Raw genomic sequence first — 25,647 nt, 5'->3', positions numbered from 1 at the left:
CAATGAAACATGCGTTGTTTGTGCTTGGCACATATTCATAACGTCTACTTCTTTCTTAAAGACATAAAACAGTTTATAGAAGTGGCATATCCATAGTCACCATCTGGATTGAGGCAATATCCCTTTAAACAAGACGAATGTCAGCCATTTACAGGTGGTTGGCTGCTCGTGACTGGCAGTTTGCGCACTAAAATTTGAAAATCTAAACACAGTGGATCCTTCCAGGCGCCGGCACTAAACACTGACCCCCCCGGCATGGCAACAGACAAACATAATGAAAACACAAAATGCGGGCGCCCGACGGGTATATATGCTATTGATGTAGCACAGAAGGGGCTACGGATACAGACTCCATAATTTCGAGCCCCGGGCCAAACGAGTGAAGGGGAACGGACTTCGCTTCCACTGAAATTCCAGCTAAGAAACTCCGACAGCTCCTGGCTCGACACGCACGTTCCAGAAAAGAGAAGCGTGATCGCAAGGGCGAGGCCGACAAGCTTCAGTGGAATAGCAGGGCTGCAAACCCCGCTTAATATCCCATGAGTGCTCCGAGGTTGCAGCGTTTGCCCTCCAAACCCTACCGCAACCCCTCCCTTTCTTTGTTTTCTTTCCTCCTGCACAAGTGGCCGGGCCGCTGCGAACGTCTCTTATCTGAGGGAATAAGCAGCATACTGAGGCTTGTGAGGAGAGGGCGTACGGTGCCTGGACATGTGAGCTGTGGAGACTTCCTAATGTCACGGAAACGCCTCCCGGCGGAGATTGTCAGGGACTATGTTGCCCTCCTTTGGAACTGGCTGGAACAGTTAGAGACACGGGTCTCCTGCAGGCCATGACCCTGCCTGATACGTGGCGAGTGTTCGGGGAGAAAAATATCCACTGCCTGTCACAGCAGCGGCGTCTGAGACTCGGTGACAACTGTGTAGCTCCCTGTCTGAGGATGAAGCTGAAGGGAAACGACCATCCTGTGGGGCGTTATGTACGTGTGTGTGTGTGTGTGCGTGCGCGCGCGAGCGAGCTGTAATGAACGAGCGTTAACTGGGCAAACAGCCATTTAGTGCTCAAAATAAATTGAATTTATATTGATACTGCAATATGAAGGGAAACAATATCTACTTTGCCAAGAGTGCAGTGTGGGGAGTTGCTAAATGCATTTTACAATGCATGCAATCTGCAAGCTAAATACAGGGATGTTCCGGCAGATAGGCCAAATAGCGGATGACCATATGGCAGATCTGCAAATACAGAGCAGAAAAATTCAGCGCGAAACACACTCATACTTCTGTAATGTTCAAGGACCAAACAAGCATATTGTCCAAATAAAAAGAATTTCATTGCCACCGTGGGTATGCAGACTTTCTGTGGCCGTGCAACCCACAGTAATGCAGTGTCAGATTGCTTTAACAGAGGGTGAATGTCTCTGCCGGCGCTGGGCACCTCGCTCAGTTAAGTTACAGAATGTACAGTGTGTGTGTGAAAAGGCAAGGTTCGAAAAACTTGAATTAAACATTTCACTGCTTTCACTTCTTTTTTTTTTTTTTATCAGGCGCAAGTTAAAGGACAGAATGTAATAAAAAAATTTTAACCTCAGTTTGGCAGAAAAAAAAAAAACCCTCTTTATTCACCCTCATAACTTAACATTTTTTTTTTCCTCAGTCATTGAGTTTTTTGCGAGTTTGACCGTGACCTCAGACTCACCTCTCACCTCTTTGGATGGCTGTAAAAGGATTTAATAAGGAAGGTAGACTTTCATTTCGGGAACCCCTGTGTTCGCTAACAACCATTAAATGTGGCTCAAAGCATCTCTACTGGAAGCCAGTTTGACCCGTAAAGACATGAAAAAAAAAAGAAAAAAAAACATGGCCCGAACATCTATGGTGCAAAGATGGACTGTCCGGCAAGCACGTTTGATGAACTGAACCAAGCATTTGACATTCACTCTGTGATGCATGCAGACACATATAGCTTATAAAACTGACAGCGCAGACAGCCGGTTAGATGGATGCTACTACCCTGTGGAGCCTCCTATTGACATTTGCTGGGCGATGAAAGACCTGGCCAAAAAAAAAAAAAAAAAAAAACAGATAAAAAAAACAAAAAACAAAAAAAAATTCTCTTTGGTCAATAGGGACCGCAAATACAGAACAGTTAGCTTTCAGGCCAACACCCGCGTTGGGCTGACAAAATGCCTAAGTATACTCTCTGAAAAAGCAACTTTCAAACCAGATAGCACTGAAAGAAGAAGAAGAAGAAAAAAAAAAATCAGTATTTCTGCTTCACATCCCATCACCCAAGCTCAGGATTTAGTCTGCTAAAATACACACGCCGAAGCATTTTACGCTGTTACATCACCTCGGCACCCGGAAGGCAAAATCTCTAATCAGACTACAAGTGTGAGTAATTAAAGTGAAAACACAGGCACAGCCAGTGGCCAGTATTTTGCTGCGAATGCGCACAATTAAGGCTGCCGTAGTCGACAGCACAAATGACCAACTTTATCAGCGCCGCTTGCGTGAACGCTGGACACTGAAACGAATGCGCCAGTTGACTAAAGGGAGCCTATCACCTTTCACCGAGGCGTCTAAAAATAGAGATATTAAGCAGAGCACAGCAGAATCTGCATTACAGCACTGTCAAATCAAAACCCCTCATGACTCCACTAAGATATATAATTACCACTGTGCCTGCACCCGTGGCAACACTGTCACTTTATCAGCCAAGTTTTTGCAGGGCTCCTGTTCTAAACATAGCACGGAAAGAAAGGGAAGGTGAGTTTAGTAGGTAATTCTTTTAACACAGCTTCTTGGCGATGAGTACCAGCTTGTTTATTTCATCGTCAACAACGTGCATTTGTGGGCTGAGCAGCTGAACTGAGCGTGCACTTATCGGAGGAGTAGTCCTGACCTCAACCCCGCTGAGCACTCGTAGCTCTGGCGAGCCGTTCACGCCGCGGCCACCAACAGGAATGCGACGCATGACTTGTGGGAACGGAGACGACGTCCCACGGCGGTGAGTGAGCGGACGAGCAGGAGGAGATGCCAGGATGTTGTGGGTTTTCGGTACAGAGGTCCCTCACACTTGCTGAGGCTGCAGGTTATCGAACAAATCAAATGTGTATGAGACCTTGTTTACACAATGTTTCAAGTGGAAATGCATCGATTCCGTTTCAAAAAAGTTTCCCAGCATTTCAAAAACCACGTCTGTTTATATGGGAACAGCAGAACACTGAAACTGATGTGGTTAGCATGCTAGGCTAAGACGCTAACAACATGCTAAGTTATAAGTCCCAGGGAGAACTGGGAGTCATGAAACTCTGGAGGGCTCCATTTACTGTGCATCTACTCGTGCAGGAAAACTATTCACTACTGCCATGTTGCAAATTAACAGCATTTTCACCCTTTTACACTGAGGCAGAGGGAAAACTTCCATTGCACTCCCATGCAATGGAAGTTTCTGCCTTTTCACAACAAAACTTTGTGTAAGCAGGGTAAATTTTTTTAGGCTGTAACCTTCAAAATTTTCCACCCATAAATACCTCTTCCTTGCAAACATTTAAAAAGCAATACAAAGGCTTTTTTTGAGAACAGTGTATGAATGATTTATCCGAGACTGTATAAGCCAAAAAAACGCATGGCTGCGGCAGTCATGTGTGTCACCTGTGGCGGAGTCTTAACCTTTGAGGTTTCAGTCTTGGAACTTCGGCACGGCTACCCCCACCTCCCTATGCCCGCACCCCCCACCTGTGCGCCTCCTTGGGACTTGAGAGGAGACTGAAAGGCTGGTTTTATCCCACAAGATGAAGTGGTCAGTGCAGCTCTGAGCCCCTGCGAGCGCACGGGGGGAGTCCACACAGCGCACTGCTTGGGGTAAGATATACACTGGTGAGACATGCTGGGATCATTAGAGACCCAAGTCTCCTAAAGAAACTGAGAAATATCCATGAACTACACTGCGGCAGGTGGATAAACAGACCTTCTCTTGAATTATGGTAGGATTTCTTTTTTTTTCGGCTTGGCGCTGCCTTTCATGCGCCTTTGAATGAGCCTCTCCTGATTTGGCCTAATGTCGGTTTTTCAAATGCTAATGCCGTTCTATAGAGATGGCAAAAGTAATTTCAAGGTCCATCTCCTGTGTTCTTGTGTCGCAAGTTACAACTGACAAGCAAAATTAGGATGTTTTTGAAAATGTGTGGGATGTCTCTGTGCTTGTTTTGTTTCCTTAAAAGTTTGCAACTTCAAAAGAATTAAGGGGGGGAAAAAAAAAAGAAAAACTGCTCAATCCAACTGAGCTGCTGTTTATAACGTTCAAGTCTACAGAAATACTGTCAAGGAATAGAGAAATCATTCCTTTCACAATGAAAGGCTCTCGAAAACATGTTTAATGGACTATGATCTCCATTGTAATTGTAAAAGATTCACACCAGCCCTGTTACTTTTCTATAAATACTGAAAAGGCGCTGTGCAGTCTTCAAGTACATATTTCAAAAGGTAAAATCAATGTGCTGTGCTTGTCAATATTACAGTGTTTTCTTTGGTTTCTGTTTTGAAGGTGTCCAGCTCTCCCCAGTAAACTCGTATACTGCAGATAAACTGCAGACTAACAACATAGTTGCAGAAAATCAAACAAACAGCAAATGTGTCAAGAAGAAATTCCTCGACCGAGGCGTCGGCGTTTGTCTTCCATTCCCCCATTTTATCCTCAAATCTTGGGAAAAATCACAGTTTAGCAGCTATTTTATCAGTCCGATTGGCAGAGGAACGGGCAGACTAACAAGGATGTGTTCTGGATCACGTTAACATGTCGCTTCTGTGAAAGCTCGTATTTTAACCCTGCATCAAAGAAACACTCCTAGAATGATTTTTTAAAGCCAAATTTAACTTCCTTTGGCAATTATAAAATGATTTTGTTTTTTGCAATTGAGTTTATTCGCTTGTTAAGTAAAAATATTCATCTTTTATCGACAGCTCCTGCAGGCGTCTGTAAAGCCAGCGCACGATGTGAGAGGCGCCATACCTGGAAAACCATCCGTCTCTACATCTTCTGTAGGAAGACATCACACAAGTACATCAAATGAAATGCAGAGGCTGTTAATAGTTTAAATGTTTTCTTGGATACCACCACTCTGGATGTCTGCATTCGCTTCGGGCTATAGTTATGTTCAAAGCGAGCACTTGAGAAAACAAGCAATTATAAAAATGTGTCTCGGAGCAAGAACAATGCACTGTGAACTCCAGCATGTACAGAAAAGTGAAGTATTCCAAACAGCTGAGGCAGCGGCGTATTTCAGTTGAGGTGATGTTGCAGGGATTTTATTCAAAGGTCCCTCACCGGGCCGTCGCCTCGTTGCTGCATCTGAATGAGGTGACGGCGGGACCGGAGGCGGGCTTTAAAGGCTCTTCTGGTGTCGGCCGCAGCGTCTGTGTCGTATTCCAACTGTTGTTTCCCTCGTGCGACCCTGGCACACCGTTCTCGGTGCACTTGTTGACGGGGGCTTGTAATCTGAAATAGTCTGCTGGGGTTGAGCTGTTAAGTCCCTTGTAGGAAAGGGATACAGCTCTGATTGGAAGAGGGGGATGAGGAGCAATAAGAGGGAACATCTCCCCTCCGAAGCTTATAGAGCTGTCAGGTTTCAGTCCCTATCAGAGTGCATTGATTTTCTGTCACATATTCCACTGTATGTGCTTTTATACCAGTCTTTGACAAGAGTGCTTCGCATAATGGGCTTGCTTTGGCGGTTAAGACCGCATCACGAAGATCGTCCGCATATTGATCTGTGTTGACGCCAAGCATGAGCCTATATTTAAATTGATCCATAACAGAGTAGCCAAGTGCCGGTTTCACACCCCGATGTTTAATGAAACCCATCAGACTGCATATCGAGTGCAATGCGGCTGAGGCGTTGCAAGAAGAAATGCAGGGGGGTCACAGAGACAGCGGGCACTGCTAATATGTCTGAACGTGGAGATTTAACATTTCCCTCTTGCGATGTATTCTCTGTGAATTTTTGAGGAGCTGCTGTACAATTATATTTTTGCATTAGCATGTCCGTGACCTTTCCGGCCCGCGATCCAACTGTCAGAAGCTATAGTGTTAGAAAGCAATGAGGCAAAGGGAGAGGAGGACATCTTAAAAATGGACAAAAGAAATGTGTAAAACTTCAACATTTACTGACACAGCATCACAAACTGTTAATCGGAAATCTTCCCAACTAACTCTAACTTTTAAATCGGATAAAAACAGGAATTTATGACTGTAAACTAACAAAGGGGAAAGACCATAAATAGTGTTGTCCGTGGAGACCATACCTCATAATGGAGATGTACAGCGTGCATGCAGAGGACACTGCCTGTGAGAACAGTCCCCATCTCCCGGCCATGCCCGGACATTAGCGAGAGTCATTAGGCTCATTTAAATGAGGCTGTTAAGCCGATGAAATGAGGCCATATATTTGAGTACGGAAACAAAAGAAAGGGTCTCCCATTTCTGCGTGGTGCGCAATCCCTTCAAAGTCAAACAGGCGATAACTCCTGCCAGAGGCTGAGCTCATTTTGGAGGGCAAGAGTCGGCTGTCCCAAGCAGTCCAGAGCAAACTGCATCTCGCTGAAATACACTTCAACACAAGCGACACGACGCAAAAAAAACAAATAGTTCGCTGATGGATAAATTCAACTGTTTCCATCTGTTCGCTTCAAATGTGACCACCAGTAGCCCGGAAAGCAGTTTTTGTCGATTTTTGTGAGTATGATCGCAATAACGATTTCTTTTTTTTTTTTTTTTTTTTTACTATCACTTGGTCATTGAAGGCACTCAGACACCCAGAAAAAAATTACAACTGTACTTAGTCTTGAAGCTCATCGGTATACAGTATGGAGACGGTGTCCCTAACATTCATACACCGTCAAAAACAACACTAAAGACACCTTTACAGAGAGAAACAACAATTCCACGCAACACGGGTGAGGAAGAAACCTTAACAGAACCAGAGGAAGAACATGCAAACTCCACACAGAAAAGACTGATGTGGGATGTCTGTGTTTTTCCATAGAATAACTATGTTGCTCATTCAGTCGCTGAACAAAGGGAAACCACACTATTTCGGAATGAAACAAAAACTGATGATGCAACTATACGACTGATCACACGAATACAATACGTGTAGATGAGAAAACCCAGAAGATGTGTGAAATAAAAGAGGAAAACAGAACGGCGAGAGGGAAAGGATCGACAGAAAGACAAAAGAGAGAAAGCGTTCGACATCCACTCATTGTTACACCTCCACTGTGAGCTGCCTGAACACATTGAGGAGTGACAACAATCACTCGTTTAGAGACAAATCCTGCTTAAGTGCTGATCTAGGATTATAGCTCTGATTAAAAACTGTGTTCTTTTTGTTGCTCAAGTCTGATGAATCAGTCAAGGGCGATACAGCCACAAGATGTGGCCTGGAATTAATCACACCCCATCTCTTTGTTTTTTTTTTTGATGAATGCTGCTCCTCTTTTTGTTGTATTGCCTCATTTTTCAGCGCGCCGTACCAACACTGAGGAGGAACACAAACATCATTCACAGCAAAAGATCTCAAGATGAGATGGATGAATTATTAATTATGTGTGTCTTTGTAAACTGTACACAATAATAGATTGTCATGTTTGTGGGCTATGTGAGATATCAATCTTTCTCTTTCTTTCCGTTTTTCTTGCAGGTTTCCTTCGTATTTTACCCATGTCCGCAGCCTGGTACAGCTCCATTGAAAGCCTGCCGTATGGTAAATAGCCCTTAAATTAGGTCCCTGGCCTTCCAGCTTGGTTATCTGTGATGATCGGAACAGTGTGTGCTGCTTGAAAAGACCCATTTTCCCTCTGGCACATCATTTAACATGTCTCATTTACCAGGGAAATATGCAGGTCACACACCATGAGATTTCTGGTCACATCCTTACCGCGCTCAATACAAATTTAAAGGATTTGAATTAGAACAACTATTAAATTTCTTCTCCTTGTGTTTCCACCTGATAAATATTAATGTTTTCTTTTCCTTTGACCACAATAAATTTTAAGTAGGTGCCTTCAGCAGAGAGGGAGCGAGACAAAAAAATAGCCTTTTTACTTGGTAATGATAGCTCAACCCAGATCTTAGAGGGGAACCGGAAAATAAAATAAGGAACACTAGACCCAGTGGAGAGAATGTTCTCACAGCGAGTAAACAAAAATGCAGCTTAACAATAAAAAGGGGGGCTGTGGCGAGAGGGCGGGTGGGACGTAGCGGTCAGCCCCAGCCGAAAGGTCAACGGTGACTTCATGGAGCCTTGAACTCAGAAACTCATCTGTTTGGAAATGTGAAATTCAACAAATAAGAACCCACAAGCGAGAGGGAATCACATATTTCTGCAAATAAATCACAAATTATTCTGTCAGCACTCATACAAATAAATACATGAATGAAATGTTACCTGGAAAGTCAATCAGTGGACTTCACCAATTTCCAATGTTGTTTTTTTTTTTTTTGGTCAGATCAGGATAATTCATTTTTACTTATTACAAACTCTGGACATTTCTGCATGTGTAATTTTTCCACTGCTAATTAGCTTTAATTCAGAGGTGTCAAACATAAGGCCAGTGGGCCAAAACTGGCCTGCGAGAGGCTCCAATCTGGACTGAAACTCCACCAAACAAATACTAAAAAATTCAAAGAAAACATTGATTTCTTGATAAATTTCTGAAGAGTAAGCGAGCGCAACACAACACTGAGACCCGAGCTGAGATATCGGTGATGCTGCCGTGAAAGCTAGCAACCTCGTTACGAGCAAACTAAATTCAAAGCCACGCTTTCTGGGTGAGTTTGTGAAAACATGCATAATGCAGCAGCCATAGCAGACATTTTCTGGACATTTCAGTGGATTTTGCACCAGAAGCTTGCATTAAAATTGATTTTATGTTGAAATCGGAGTAATTTTAATTGTTTTTCTTTTTTTTTTTTGGGGGGGGTATCTTGAAAACATAGACATTTCCATTTCGTATGCTCCAAAAAAAAAAACTTTAAATTTAAAGGTTATGATGGCATTATAGCACCGGTCCGACCCACTAAAGATGCAACTGTGCTGTATGTTTAACTCATAGTTTGCGTTGGTGATGGTTGCAACCACCAGTTGATTAAAGCCGGTATAGAAGACATCAAATTGATTCCTTTATCCCCAAGAATAACTTCTCAGTTTAACAAAACTGAGATGGAAATTTCCAAATGTTCTCTAATGTTTGATATTGCAGAATTATCTGAAGAACAACAATGAATCCTGAATCTAACTGTGTGTGACGGCTTTTTAAAAAAAAAAAAGTTAAAAATAACCTAAAACGTCACTGTCAGAAATCCAGATGTTCTTTGGAGTCAAACACAACACCTGTGATCCATTTGTAGCGTGTTTGTCTTTGTACTGAACTGCCTCACCCTGTCAGAGCCTTTAGCCGACACGCTGAAAGCTTTCCTCCGTGACGCTTTGTGCTGTGTAAAACCCTTTTCATGTGTGATTACAGTCACATCAGGTTCATTAGACCCTCAGAGTTTCAACGCACGAGAAGTCAAACTGTGCAACGCGGGAGCATGATAAAACAATGTGAAATAAACCAAACATGTTTTGGCTCTGAGGACTGAGTTATGGGCTATAATCTTCCGTTTCAGATGTTGTATTCGTACAACCTGCTCTTTATATTAAGGATGTGAAAAAGACAACAATGGAGCAGAGTGACCACCTGAATGTGCAGCTCCCCTCGGCGTAACGGAGCTTTTATAGAGACTTAAGCACATTGTTCAGCTGTCAAGCTCAACTCGGAGGTCATTTGTTATTTTTAGCATGTGGGACGGCCCGATGGGAGCGTTTATTAATATACTGTGATTTATCAATACGCAGCGGTGGGAGTCTGATATTTCAGAGTCACGGTCGGGGCCGCAGAGTCCAATTTGCGCAAAACCTGGGTGAGATAGAGGAACAATGAGTCAGGCTGACTACACTAACGTGTGGAAATAAACAAGCCTTCTGCCTCGGCACTCTGGCCACTTGGAGATGGATGGAGAGGGAGGTGGCAGGTTAAAAGATCAATGAGCCAGCCAGACTGGGGCTAACATATTCAACAGAACAACCCCTCTGCCCCTGCACTCCGTCTGTGCCTGGATAGATAGAGAGGAGGAGGGGGATGGCAGGTGAACAAAGGGGAGGCATCACCCCCTCAAATTACCTCCACAGTCTGACTATCAGCACCTATGCGGTGAACATAATTGAGCGTTTACAGCCGCTAAACAGTCGCATTCTTCCCCCGCGGAGCTAATAGGGGCTGGAGACGCCGCCGGAGGAGGCTTAATATTGGGCTTACATCTGCCAAATGTCACGGCGTCGGAGCGCGCCGCGCACGCCGCGCACGCCGCGCACGCCGCTCCTTATAACATGCGCAAACACCTTTATTGTTTGCTCCCGGTGGAAAGTTGAAGGAGCGAGATCGTGTTCACAGCTGGTTCCTGCTGCAGACAAGTTTGCAAACAAGTATTGAGAAAGACGCGTACACGAGAAAAGATGTGAGGAAAACTGCTGGATTATTAAGACTGTCGGGGGATTTCATCTGCTGTATATTATTGAACTACATTCCATCTTACAGCTCTTTAAAAAATCTCCAAAGAATCATTTTATCCTCAACTTTACAACGAGTTGCAGGTCAACTGCAGGTCATCACTTCCCAAAAAGCCAATATTTTGAGCACAGTTTTTTTTCTACAGTGGGGGCGTCAAACATAAGGCCCGTGGGGCCAAAGCAGGCCTGCAAGAGGCTTCAATCTGGCCGCCAAATCACACCCACCTTTGTTTATATTTGTTTTTTATATATATATATATTTTCACCGCATATACTCTTTGTCACACAAAAAAACAAAACTCTAAAGTTTAAATTTGAAGGTTGTTATGACACTACTAGTCAAGATGAACTGGGCTGAACTAAAACGTGTTTGACGTCCCTGATCTGGAGCAGTGATTACATTTTTTTTTTTTCTGAAAGCTACCAGAACTTCTTCAACTTATCTGTTATATTTATGCATATTTTTTTCATCTACTGCCCCTGAAGCTGGCTGGAACAAAAATTTGGGAAAAATCAGCTCCCTAAGAAAATAGTACAAGGTTCAAAATGTTTTTCTGTTCAGTTTTTGTGTTATTTCATTATTATTTTTCTGTGCGCGCATATTGAAAAATCCCAAGTTACTTCTTTACACAAGCTCTGTGAAACAATCTTGTTTAAGAATTTGGTCGTCGTGCGCAGCGATGAATTCACAAAGCCACCGCGACCTTTACTGATCCTCGATGTTCTACTTCTCCCGTTGGCGCATTGTGGAAGCATCACGGTCGAAAATCAGCAGCTGTCATTTAAATGAGCCGCAGACGGATTATTCAGCTGCACTTATTCATTTTTAACCTCGTCAAGGTAATCATTCTGCCGGGGAACACAGACGCAGACACACCCACGTGTTCATCACTCGGCTTTTATCCTCCTGAGAAAGCATAAACACACACACACACACACACACACGCAGGAGACGAAAACACACACACATCCACATCCGCTCTGCATAAAATGTTTCATTCCCACATTGGCACACTAAAATTCGGAGTAACAGGACAATCACCTTTATTCGCTCTAATCTCCGATGTGGCTCCGCGACGCCCCGGATCGTAATTCAGCTGATTTGCGGAGGGATTGTTGCCGAGTTTGTGTGATTTAATGCGAGGCGGCCTTGACTGCCCTTCAAGAGAGAATCAGGAAACACTGCGGAGAAGACTTTTCATGGCTGACTGCAATTTGACAAACAGCCTACAATGAAAACACAGTATGTGCTGAGCTTCTTTTCACCCTTTGTAAAAGTCTGACATGGCGTTCTTCTTCTTATCCACCATGAGGTAATTAAGATTTTGCAAAGTCCTTGACTGTGTCAAACTCAGGCGGAAATATTACCATTCCTTGACTAAATATTTTTGTGCTTCATATTGAGGCAGTGGTACGTTCCAGTGGAAAAACAAAATGGCCTCCATTCGTCCTTCACAGCCGAACCTCCGGCCGCCTGCGTCTGCGTCCTGTTTTGTGCGTTTTGCAGGAGTCAGAGGCGAGAACAGCTCCCAGGAGCCAGCGCTTCATTCAGCCAACAAAAACATCAATGTCACTGAAAGGCTGAATCAATTTGTCCATCATTTTTGGACTCTGGCCATAAAAAGAAATCCTCAAATTAATTAATATTTATTATAGTTCCCAATCAAAAATAGAAAAATTGATCTCATGAAATATACTAATATATTGATTTACTGTATGTTGGGCTGTCATCCCTAGAAGCTTCTGCTAAATATGATAAAACAGGAAAAGGTGTGGCATATTTCAGTAAGTTTATGTGGCGAATTAAACATCAATTTTAGTAATTGGAAAAGAATTATGAGAAAAAAGGAACTTTTTTTGATTTTATTCAGCTAATTTGTTATGCGCCCGCATGTGAAACAAGTTTTTTTTTAAATGATCTAATTAATCTGATGGTAAATTTAGTGCTTTCTAATTTGGAATATTAGAATTTAACTTTTTAATCATTTATTCATTTAGTAACTCGAGTCATTTCTTTCTTTTAGTAGTATTTTTCCAAACGATTATGGAACTTCAACTTTCATTGACATTTAACTTTTATGTAATATTTCTATCTTGTTTTTAGTGAATTTCCTTTGATTCTATGTCAAGTATTGATCTAATCATGATGGTTTGGACATGAGTTAGGCTCAGCACATATGTATGGAATTATGCACGTGTGTGTGTGTGTGTGTGTGTGTGTGTGTGTAAATTACTGCATCAATTTCTCTGTTTAACGTTTCGTCGATCTACTCTCCGACACGCTATAAATCAGATTAAGCATCTAAAAAGTGCCACCGCGATAAAGCCCGATTGATTGACGACTTCATTTAAATTACGAGGATGAAACTTTTCCCACGTTCACCCAGCGACTGTTTTGAACTTTACCGCTCCGGCGTGAGGAGGAAATAACGGCGAGGACGCCGCTTAAAGGTCACGCCCGGATCTGAGAGCGTTCACGTATAAAGAGCTCCGTAAAAACAGCGTCCGCCGTAAATCTCCGGCGGCCTAAAAATAAGAGGCGGCCCGTCCTGCGTCCTGCGCGCTCCACGCCGGTTGTGCTGAGCTCATGTTTGACAGTATTTATTACTCCTTCAGATGCGCCACCACTTCCCATAATGACTCATGATGAAACGGTTCCAATTTCAATCTGACCTTGAGAGTGTTCCCGGCGAGCGCGGTTCTGGCGTGGCGCGCGAGTCGCCGGGACGCGGCGGGACCGCGCCGGCGCCCCGCTCCTTAATTGAGATGACAGCTGGAGAGTTTCCAACAACAACAAAAACAAGTCAAACAGAGGAGGGGAAGGGGGGGGGGGAGGCCGCTCATCGGGACAAAGACATCATCTTTTAGTGCTAAATGGAAATGTGAGTCAAACTGGGGGACCATTAAGATGATAGCCCGGCGTAATGGCGCCAATAATGGATCATGTGAGCAGGAGTGGAAGCGCTGGCCGGGCGGGCGACGGCGGCGCAGCACTCATACCTTTACATTTGCTTCGTGTCACATCACGGCGCGCTCTCTTTATCTCTGAGCCCGAATGACAGGCAGTGACAAACAATACTTCCAGGCCCGGCTGTCAGCGGCGCCGGCGGCATGAACAATGGCGCCGGCGCCGAGCCGGGGATCGGCTCACCGGAGGGGAGTCGCGCGCGGCGCGGGCGGCGCCCCGCTTCCCCGACGCCGCGATGATGAGTCCGGACACACCTTGTTGCCCGCCGATACACCGAGTCGAGACATATATGAAGAAGTGCGGCGCTCCCGCACCAAGCAATTATAAAGTAATTACATGATTTAATAAAGCTGCTGCGCAGACTATGATTGATTATAGGGAAATTTCACTTTGCGGGAGTTTACTTCTGAACGTACTGATAACCGAGACACACAATAAAAGATAGAAGCCAGGGGGTAAAATTATGAAGAGAATAATTTTTACCTCCTAAAAACAAGACGATTTACAGAGAGCATCCATCATTCTGTCGTCTTTGCTAAAACTATGACGCAAATTAAGATTTACTAAAGAAAAAGTATACTCTTTCATATGGCTTATTTGTGAAAGATTAGCAACTTAAACTTGACAACCAGCAGTGTAATCCAGCAGATTAATCAAATTTACTAATCATAATCTAATTGCTTTCAATTACCTTCAGATTGCTTTGTCTCTAGACTCAGTAAAATATTATGTTGAACAGACAATTTATTCCATTCCAATTTGCAGACTAATTTGAATAGGGATATTATCCTCCTCTTCAAACATTATCAACTGTTATTTCCCCGAAGTATCTAATCTGATTATGGTTGCAATAAAGTTGGCAGCGCTGTTATTAGAGCAGAATTACTGAGGAATACCAACTGTGTGGCCTTTGTTGTTTCTCTGATCAGGATCCACCTTTTTTCACCGTTTCTATTATATTTACTTTTTTTTTTTTTTTTTTGGCAGAGAGAGTTTGAACATTCCAGGGATGTTTGGAATTAGAAGAGATTTGAGCGGCAGTTAAAGTGCAAACTGGACACGGTGGGGTGATTAGCGTGACACAGGAGAGCTGCTGGTACAGCCATCAAGGGCCGAGCGCTGCGGATTGAAAGACATTCAACACAGCATGGATTTATTTATATCACCGTGTATGAGCTGTCAACCCCAATAACCTGAGTTTTTACCGTGTCTACTGCAAATTTCTTACAAAGACTGGTGTAAAACTGAACAATATAACTGCAACTTATCAAATGATTCAGGTTTAGCCCAATAATTTCCACATCAGTTTTTTTTTTTTTTTTTTTTCCATCATTTTGCTTATCAGCTGAGAGGCTCACTGGTTCACACAGCTGCTTCACACCAACATCAGGATGAAAGAATGACATAAAATTCTATACATTTATATAAATGTGTATGCACGTTTATGCAAGTGAGTCTGAAATTCTGCATAGCTGGAGAGTTTACAGAAATACTCTTCTCTTTCCAACAAATGGAGCTTGGTGCATGAAAGACATTGATCTGAGAAACGTGAGTTGGAATATAAAATATAAGTTACTGCAATCAAGGATAAAGAGAGTTAAATAAGTTCATTTCAATAGAACATTTTGGATTAAATACGGAAAACGTCTAGTGTGTTTTGGGTGTTCGGAGTCACTGAAAACACAGTTTTTTTCAAAATGGTTCCCAAGGTGGAACTTCTCGAAAATGTTCCGACTCCGTCTTAGTGGAAACGGAAGAAAACACCACTGTGCGTGTCCACAGCCAGTCCATCTCAATGTCCGTGTACCCACCATATGCGCATGTGTTTGTGGTTTTATCACGTCAACATCTTGTAAATACCGTAAGCTTTTTACTTCCATTTACTGCTGGTAGGATTCGTCATGCAAACTCCAGACAGAACACTGACAACATGCTGGTATAGACATCGTGGTGTATAATAATCAATCATGTAATATCGGTCAGTAACATACTAACTGGCCAGCGGCGTAATAAAAGAGTAAAAACAAACCAAACCAAATTAGTAATTATCAGTATGTGTCCTGAATGTGTGAATGTCACAATCATCCCATCCACTATGCCTATTTTTGATCACCAAACTACACAAAACCTGCAAAAACACATTCCTATTTATGTATTATTACAATTCTGGCCACACATTACATTTTCAAAGGATTTGAAAGGTTTTTATCGCTGCTTAAATCATGTATTAACTTATTACATTATTACATTATAGGATTTGTCACACTGACAAAAAGCCAAAATGTTTAATTTTTTGGAGGGTATTGATTGGATGTCCAGACTAAGTTCATCCAATCACAGACTATATTCACCAGTCGTCCCACACTGACAAGATAAACTCCTCATTACCAATAAAACCACAATAATACTGAAATCACCTGTGACTGAACAGCCACTTATTGCATGTTTTGAAGACTCTATGGCCATAAAACAAATAAAATCACAGCAGCGTGAATATAATTAGCCATTAGAGGGTTAAAGTAATTTGAATACAAAATGAACCCATGTATTTTTCTCCAGTAACAGCCACTAGCCTTCTCTTCACTCCAATTTTGAACCCGTGGACGAACGGCTGAAATGCATCTGTTGAAAATTAAAAACCCTCGAGCATCTGGTACAAAGTCCGACTTAATTATTTTCTTAAATCAATAAGTCTTATTTAAAAAGTCCCTCTCACACGGCCACTTTGTTGTGGCCTGTGTTGCTCCCCGCCGTTCGTGTGAATGGCACGAGAGCCGAGCGGAGGCTCGATTTGTTCCGCCTCTGTTCGGGGACTCGGAGGTGCAAAGAGAGGCTCAACAGAGGTGAAATGACATTTGTGCAAACTGAGGGACTGACACAGTAGGACTACACACACACACACACACACACACACACACACACACACAAATGAGTAGCAGTAATGACTACACCTCCATCCCATCCCCATTGTGGGAACCCAGTGGCTTTTAAAAATTACTTTCCCAGTGGTCTTGAGCTCGGTTCTTGGTGAGGCTGGCACTGTTGTGGCTGTAACCTCAGTAGAAATTACCCCGGGGTTGCTAATTGAATAGCCCTGGCCTATAGGCTACTCTCTTTCAATTAAACGGGATCGCCTTGAGACGGTTGCCTAGCAATAAGCGGTAAAAACAGGCCGAACAGCTGTCTGACACCATCTGACTGGAGTCTGAGTGTCACATGAAGGGTGTCTCCGCTTGCAGCTTCCAAATCAACTAACAGGTGTGGGTAACTTAATTAGCATAGCACGGCTAAACCTGCTGACGTACGCGCCTAATTGCACTCACTCCGGGAGTGACTGCGGCTCAGACGGATCGGATCGTCTTCCCATCAAAACGCTTTTGATTCCAATCCTCAACGCCATGAGCAACATGTGCTGAGAAGCAGAAATCCATGTACTACTTATAGCAGGCCGGCAAGCACCTATTCCATCTTGGGTGGGCCAGACTGGTTAAAAAAGTGTATTATGGCATATTTTTTTCCACAAAACCAAACAATTACCACCAAAAATGACAACAAGCTCAACATGAAGCCAGTTTTAATGAAACCATCTGGTGCAAAAAGGGAAATGTCCAAAAAACCCCTTTACAGTTGTTGCAATATGCATGTTTTTGACCGTTCTGAAGCTAATCCTAGTTTGCATTTTAACTACCGTTCATGTTGCGTTTTGTCTTCTTACTCTGAAGAAATTACTTTAAATTTTTGGCAATCTGCTTACTGCTTTGGCGGGCGGGACTGGGAGCCCCTCGTGGGCTGGTTATGGCCCCACAGGCCTTATGTTTGACACCCCTGATTCATAGTTTAATATTCTTGAACGTTTCACTCTTAAAGAGATAAACTTACATAAGCAAGAACATGGAAGAAACAAAAAAAAAAAAAACACCTGCTCGAGCCGAGAAAACCGCCACACAAACAGCCGCTCCTTGAGCTCAGAATTGTTAAATGTTGTTTGTCGGTGTGGAGTCGTGCGCTCCCCAGGATTTATTCCAGGTCTCACTCGGTTGATGCAGGAATGTGCTGCAAACCCCCCTGCAGTGCTGAATGGAAAGAGGCATTAAAAGAGATGAACGGATAGCTGGATGGCTGAAACTTTCCCTTCAGCTCGAAAAATATCATTACATAGTTGTTGAGTGGCTATCACGCTGCACGTAGGCTGCGAATATTATCTGCCTGCAAAGCAGTAACCAAGTGTAACACCATCCCTTTCTCCTCCGGATTGTGGTGGTGAAAAGGAAATAAGTGCAGCAGTTTCAGGCGCTTTGGGCGTTTAGATTCTTATCATTGTAGCAATTCGCATCAGGGAGGAATCTGAGCGGGCCGATTCATCCAGCAGCATGACAACAATCCCAAACACACCGGAGCCATTGAGAAGCACTTTCACTTGGGTAAAAGTTGAATCGAGATGGACTAAAAACACATCTTTCTCACGTTGATTTGAAAATGTATTTTAAAAGCTGCACATGGATTTTTTGGGAGATATTTTTTGAAGCTGCATTTATCACATTGTAGAAATCACAGACAGAATCACAGAACTGAGAAATGAAAATATTATTTACCTCGAAACGCTGGTGTTGCACTGACATTTTAAAGCTTTGGATTTTTTTTTTTTTTTTCTCTTCCATATTTTACGATAAGGTTAAATAATCTCACAGGAGGTAGAACCAGAGATTTTTTTTTTTTTACAGGAAGAACTCAGGTATCGCCAAATCTAGTCAGACATGTGCACATTCGATTTTTAAAAATCATGATGCCACACCAATATGAGTGCTTGCATTAGCCCTAATTGCTGCTTCGCACACCTCAAAACAGCCTTAAACACTCCAGTATACTACTTTTTTGACAAAAACAACAACAACAAAAAATCACCTCATTGAATTTTGCATCACAGTACTTTATGAGTTTGTGAATAAAATGGAATAATAATCAGTTATCAATAAACCTCTTTTCATTTAAAGCGTGATTCTCCACTGAACTCTGCCGAGGCGAAGGGGGAAACGTTTACGTGGCGTCTACGGCGGCTGTGGCTCCAGCGGAGGGCTACTCGGCGGTGTGGCGATGCGTGGAACGCCTAATGAGAAACACCGAGCTCCCGGTAATTTGTTAGCCCCGGTTAAGGTCAAACTGCAAATGCTGCATGATTGAGTCACTCGCCCAAAGTCCCCCATTAGAATTTGCATTTAAAATATATCTATTATTTATGTGTGTATTATTAAAACGGCCGGCTTTGGATCCCCTGAGTACGGCGCGCAGGGAAGGCCCACAGCAACCGGGGCCACAATGCCGGCGACTGGCGGGAGGAACAATGGACGGACGGAGGGAAAATAATGAGAGACAGATAAAAAGTTGTACAGAGTCCAAGAAACACATCTGTCATAATGAGGACCTGGTTAGACTTTAAAATCATGACTTCAAGCACAATGTACCCTTTGAAAAAGCCTTTGTGTTTGAGTAAACACGATTTATTTGCTACAGATGATAAATGGAGAACATGGAAATGCAGGGAGCCGGGGCAGGCAGTCAATTGGGGAAACTCGGTGCTGGTGCACCTGGTGGAAAGCTGGTTTTAAAGTAGACAGTTGAGGTTTCTTTTCAACACTGAATATCCTTGATGCCGCGTGTTGTAGATTGAGCATAATGGGTTGGAAGAAAATGCAGCTTGTGGCTCTTCTGTGGCTTTACTGAAAAAATGAATAAATAAATAAATAAATAAAATGCCTCGTCAATGTGGTTGCATAGCTAAATGCTGACTGAAGATAGGCACGTAGCGGCGAATTTAGCCAATCAGCATCCTCCGATCTGATGTAAAAAGGGCAATTATTTTATCGCCCTAAGCAGATTCAATTAGCAGTCCTGTGATGCTTATTGACAATGACTACTGCGGAGACCCTCATTCATTAAAAGTCTAAAAGATTGACCCAGATCAAGCGGACATCCTAATCTAGCAGCGAGCGAAAGTTCAAGATAAAACATGCGCGAGCCAAGTTTCTAATCAGTTCAGCGGGGCAGCGGTGGTCGCACGCCCGTACGCCAGGGGCCTTATTGTGCATTCTGAGCTCACGTTTTACAACAATGGGGAGGGATGCGGCGCGGATTGTTAAAGACATGAAACATTACTCTTAATTATCCGGGATAATTAAGTGTGGCTATCAGAGCACATTCCTGCAGCAGATCAGCATGTACTGTACATCAGTCTTCCGGTGAACAGTTTGAGTTCAGCTACTTGATATTCTTTTCAAGAAACATCGAGTTTGCATCATTTAATTACATGTCCCTCGATAATTGTGCAGTTGTAAATCAGGTTTTTTTAAACATAATCATTTAAAATGCTAATTTAAATTGCCAAATTGAAAATCCTGGGGGTGAGTAAATATTTAACTCCACAATCTGACATCAGGACTGTAGACTAGTGGAGTGTAGTGAGAAGATGTGCAGGAAGATGCTCTAAAATCGAAATGTCAGCAGTGTTTAAAAGAAGAACTTCAATCAACTTATGGCAATGACAAGGAAACAACAATACACTAACAATGCACATATAAGACAGTCTTATCCACAACACAAAACGATAAAACTTTAATTTGGGATTCGCAGTTATTGAGGATACATCACTCAACAGGTTTTCAGGCATTCCTGAAAAGCTGAATTTATTTTCTTGTAGCATTTGCTCTGATCTTAAATGGAAAGCAAAACACGGCTAACATCGTTTCCTGATGTCAGCTCGGGGGTAAAAAGAGTCAATTGGATACTGATTTTGTTTCAAAGTATTCTCAAGAAGCCTCTCTTAAGCTCTGCTCATTGTCTCTTTTGTGCTCCCAACTGAAAAACCTCACCAAGTCAAGCAAAGAAAGTTCAAAGCAAAGCCTGTCAATGTCTATTTACAGTCAAAAAACAGTGGAGGCACTCCGGGCCCACCTTTCTCAGAAAGGAATCAAACAGTTTTTTTTTTCCAGGAGCTTCTGTCTGCATCTGATGGCAATTATCCATACAGAAGATACAGTAACATGAATATGTGTTTTGTAAGGAAGACAGAAAAAAGCATATTGTCTTTTAGTTCAGAGAGCATCAATAGGCCTCGATACCTCAGGTGTGACACACAGATGAGTGGAGCGCAGGACATGCTGGCGAGAGGTTTATTGTTTACCCGTGCGTCTTAAACGCCTCCCCATCCTCCTCCTCCCTCCTCCTCCTCCATCTGATATTCCACATGACATGACTGATGCTCTAAAAGCCCGCTTTCCGCGTCACCTTTCGCGAGGAGTTAACCTTAAGGTGGCAGCACTCTGAATGTCAGCCCCTCCACATGTGGACCTTTTTAAATGCCACCTCTCTTTATTCTGCAATTGTGGAAAAGGACAGACAAAAGGGAGAGGAGGTGGCCACCGAGGAGGGGAGAAAAGGGCTGACAGAGGAGGGTTTTTATTTCCCCACCAGACAAAAAAACCAAATGACATACAATCAGCTCGCCTCGGCGGGGGGCTCATTTAACACTTGAGGGGAAATATGGGTACTAAGTATGGGTCTTTGAAAGGCTGGAGAGCCGATCCACTCATTCGATGATGTGCTCAATTACATATATGGATGAATGGCAGGCTTGAACTGAAGAGCGGAGTTTTTGGGTTTACTAAATTTCTGTCAACTGCTTCAAAAATACAGCCTTCCAAAAATACGGGAAATAACTTTGATTGACTGACTCCCGACGAACGTTTATCCAAATAGTGCCGCACGATGTTATCGCCGACATGGCACGTTCTCATAAATAAATGTTCCACTCGAAACCCCCTGAATTACATGCATCCTGGCCTCAGACTAAAAGGACATCTCCTCAATGCCAGAAACAGTCCCTGCACTCGGCAGAAACCAGTCAAATCATCAAAAGCCCGCTTCCTCAGTCAAAGTGTGGCCAGCAAACGCACTTTTGATGGAGTTTCAGAGCTTTGAGGAAGGCTGACAGCTGGGAACGGAAGAAGTGGATTTACTTGTGTATTGCAACACAATAATGATTCCTCACAGCAAACAGAGAGAATATGGATGGACAGTGAAGACACAGGCTTGGCTCGCAGGCAGGAGCAGTCTGACGGGCGCCGTTTCCACTCTCCTGCCTCTATCGGCGGCGAGGAGTCGGTCTGATAAGGAACCCACAAACTTTTCACACCCGCCTCTCGGGCCGATTCGGTGCGAGAGTGCGATAATCACAAGATAAATTTGTGTGAAGTATAACTTTCCCCTCCGACACGGACCTCTCACCCTACGATGAAGAGGAGGACGGGGGGGGGGGGGGGGGGGGGGGCATGCGGCGGTGTCAACGGTGACAAATGATAATGGCAAATCTAAGACGACAGCCACTTCAAATTGCCCAGGGATCAACAATGACCCCTTGACACTTAAGCGAATCGAACAAATCTGACAGCCTTCCTCATGCTGGGCGAGCGCGGCCGCCGCCTCGCGTGTTTCTGTTTGTTGTTCAGCGGTGTTCCCCTTTATGTTGTCATGAGATTTGCTGAGAGCATTTCCAGTCCTGAAGAGATGAGGACTCGGGAGTCAAGCGTCAGCCGTGATCCCTCGCTGTCCTGTAACAGCTGTCTCCGGCATCAGAGCATGCAGTCGCCGCTATCCCACATTACATCTCTGCCACTCAGCACCAACGGATCAGCAATCCAATTTCACACAGGCGCGCTCAGAGGGAGGCAACGCTGACGCAGGAACGGGGATCCATGCCTCAACAAAGACAAGAAGTTGTTTGAAGTGGATAGAGGGGTGGCAGACGGGAGGAAGGGGAGAGCCGGGCTGAGGAGTTAGATAGAAACAGTAATGGAGGTGTGATGAAGGGAGATAAAAAGCAAGGGGAAGGGGGCTTCTTCTTTTTTTTTTTTTTCCTGGGAGTGTTACTTTCATCAAATACAGCGGCTGCAGAATAATGAATGATTCCGCTTGTCTCCAAAGTCGGAATTTGTAACTTGGAACGATGGCACACTGTCATAAAAAACTGTACTTGCTGTATTGTAGCTGGTCACATGGTGCATGGATTTTACTTTGCTTGGCTTTGAAATGTTACTTTAATGAATGAGAATGACAAAATGATTGTATTTTATTGTAAATCAATAAAATAATTAGTGAAAATACTGTGTAAATAGAAGATGAATACATATGCAGGAGGAGGAGTGAAAGCTCCGTGTTAAACAAGATTAAAATCATTACCTGGAGTGTGTGTGCAGCATACAGCAACCTCTGACACCAGTGTGATCTCTGTAAACATGTCTAGGAGCAGCTTCGGCTCAGCCTCGGACCGGTGGGACAATGATCTCTGTGTGCTGCCGGCAGAGCACATGTACAGTATTGGATGACAACATGCTCCTCCGCTCTTTCAAAATAACACCCTCGTATCGCATAGTCATTGTGACATAAATAGAGAAGGGACCTGTGTCTCATCTTTCACTAAGTAGAGAGATTTGAATCTGATATGCAATGACTGCTTATTAGATTGAGCCATCAGGCCGCCAGTTTGGAGCCGGCCTCATAAGACAGCCGGTGTGTTGAGAAAGGCTGCTTTCCATTCCCGCCCACACACGAACGCAGCAAAATAGTCCGGAAAAAGGAGAAGAGCAAGCCCCTACTGGACAAACTTCTCTTCTCCTGCCAACGCTGTGCGTGCGAGCAGCACAGACGCCAATGCACTGAAAGGTCTGCTTTATTTTGGGACATTGAAATTTCCAAACAATAACCCGTGCTTCCTTTCATTCTTGTTCCTCTAAACGGATTAAGATACAGTTTGTGCATAGAAAGCAGCGGTAAAAGAAGAAACAACGCCAAATCCCGGATGCTGAATTGTAAAGTGTTTGAGAAGGTTAGCTGGGATCCAATCCGCTCTGACGATAAGACGGAGGAGGACCAATGAGAGGATGAGGACTGGGCGAGAACCAGAAGCTGACAAGACCGATAACACCTGACTTCACCTCTCCGTTGACCCGCTGCTTTGTTATCGATTCAGCATCAGCCGAGCCTTCGGTCCTCCTGTGGGCTTTATTTTCTTCAAATCAAGCCTATCAATATTTTCTTTTCACGGGAAAAGATGAAAAGATGACAATGTCTTGACTGTGTGATGAGAGTGTGAGATTCCTGATAAATCTGTCATCGGATTCATGGCTCCCATTTTCCATCCATCCGATTTCAAAAGCTGATAGCGAAAAAAAAAAAAGTTTGACAGTTCCTTTTTTTTTTTTTTTTTTTTTTTTACAATGCCTTTCCTCTGACAGTTTGACAGTATGCAGTCCTCATGACTGAGGTATCTGCACGACTTTCTATTTCACTCCCCGTCTGGCTCTGTATCTCCGTCCTTGATTAGTAATCACTGATGTATAGCCCGGCCTGATTCCAGCAAGAACGCTTGAATTCGCCTCGCATTGTGCCTCGGCGCCGTTACCCTTGGTACGCGCGCAATCGCCGCTTCTCGTGACCACTGAAAAAGTTTCCATACATCATGCGAAGGAAAGTCACTGCCTAATCCTGGCTGTTCTCCCCGGAGGTCCCCGGTTTCTTAATGACTCCGCTGTGGACGCCTGACAGCAGATTTGTTTGTCGACAAACACCATGATGATGTTTGTGTTGAGGACGGATTGGGGGGGGGGGGAAAAAAAATAGGAAAGATTATAAGGAATTAATGCGTGACTAATGGAAAATAAAAGACTGAAGTCAGAAAATCGTGATTCTTGGTTCATTAACCGTCGGGCCAATTAAAATAAGGTGTACGCATCTAACTAGGCAAGCTATGAGTGTTTTCCTTGGAAACAAGCAGCCATGCTGGATGTGCCAGGAAAGAAAACACTGTTCCCCTGTGAGTGAGAAAAAAAAGAAAAAAAAAGAAAAATCCAATCAGCGGCGAGGAAGTGGCATTTTTAATAGCTCCACGTCCCAAAGTTGAGAGCAGCTCTCTGCATACCCACCGAGAGCTGTCTTTATCCAAACTGACACTCGGACCGGATGGACGAGGCCGAAAGAGCTGACAGGTCCGTCTCAGCTCGTTGTCAGACAAGCTGACTTTTAGCGCTAAAACACAGTCTGACACATGCATCACTTAACCACTTATGAAGGGTGGAAAAAAAAAAAAAAAAAAAAAAAAAAAAAAACCTGCAACAGACGACCGGCTTTGCATATTTAAAACTGCATCACTGTTCAAACACATAAAGTCAGATAAAGGGACCTGACTCACCTACAAAAGCCTTCTGGGTACATGATGCTATAGGGGTAATAAATGGAAGCTGCAGTGCTGAAACCCAGCATTTCTCATCAATCAGGCCGGTGTGAGTCGGAAGAGACTGTCTTGTGAGGGCTGCATTTTGTGGCATTTTCGCGGTGAATGAAAATGGCACACAGCGAGCGTGCGATAGGATGACAAGACATACAGTGGAAACTAATAAATCACATCCAGGCAGCAAAGTGTGGAGATTGTTTACCGCGCCGCACCTCAGAGAGAAGATAAAGTTATACCAGAAATCCTGCGGCGCTCCGGAGTATTTAAAGGAGAATTCAGACTCCAAATGTCAGAAAAGAGCACAATACCCTTTTTTTATTCTTGACCAGCTCTGGTAAACTGAATTACACATACAATGGGCATTTATTGCAGCATAAACTCAGACTGGATGGCATTATTTCAAGCTGTGAAGTGATCTCTTCCCTTGCTGTGATGCTTAGTGCTCTTGCCTCCACCTCATAAGGGAGCAGAGTTTTTCCCCTGCACCCCATGGCGAGTCTGTCTGCTCTGGAAATGTAAAGTTTCATCTTATCTCGATGATAGGGTTCCACTACAGCGTTTGACAGAACAATGATGGTTGCCTCTCCTATCTGAAGTTAATTCAAAAGCAGCCCTCACCTGCCCCCCCCCCCCCCCTCCACTTCCTGTCTCCGTTCTGTCTCTCTCATCCCTGCTTCCCCAGCGCGCTGCCTTCTTAATCTTTAATCATTTAATATTCAATACATTTCACAGCGGCTCGTCACAAGGTTATCCCAGTTTTTAAACAACTTTTCTTTTCCTACCCCCCCTTTT

At 43.6% G+C, this 25,647-nt stretch overlaps 1 protein-coding gene across 1 annotated transcript in view; it reads right to left on the bottom strand.

Annotated features, from left to right (window-relative positions):
• The window catches only part of klhl29 (kelch like family member 29), a 223,042-nt gene that overhangs the window by 115,290 nt on the left and 82,105 nt on the right, over positions 1–25,647 (bottom strand). The window lies entirely within an intron of this gene.

The sequence above is a fragment of the Salarias fasciatus genome, chromosome 15 (genome assembly GCF_902148845.1).
Source record: "Salarias fasciatus chromosome 15, fSalaFa1.1, whole genome shotgun sequence".
In the NCBI taxonomy this organism is placed as follows: Eukaryota; Metazoa; Chordata; class Actinopteri; order Blenniiformes; family Blenniidae; genus Salarias; species Salarias fasciatus.
This window is presented reverse-complemented; position numbering and strand designations above follow the sequence as displayed.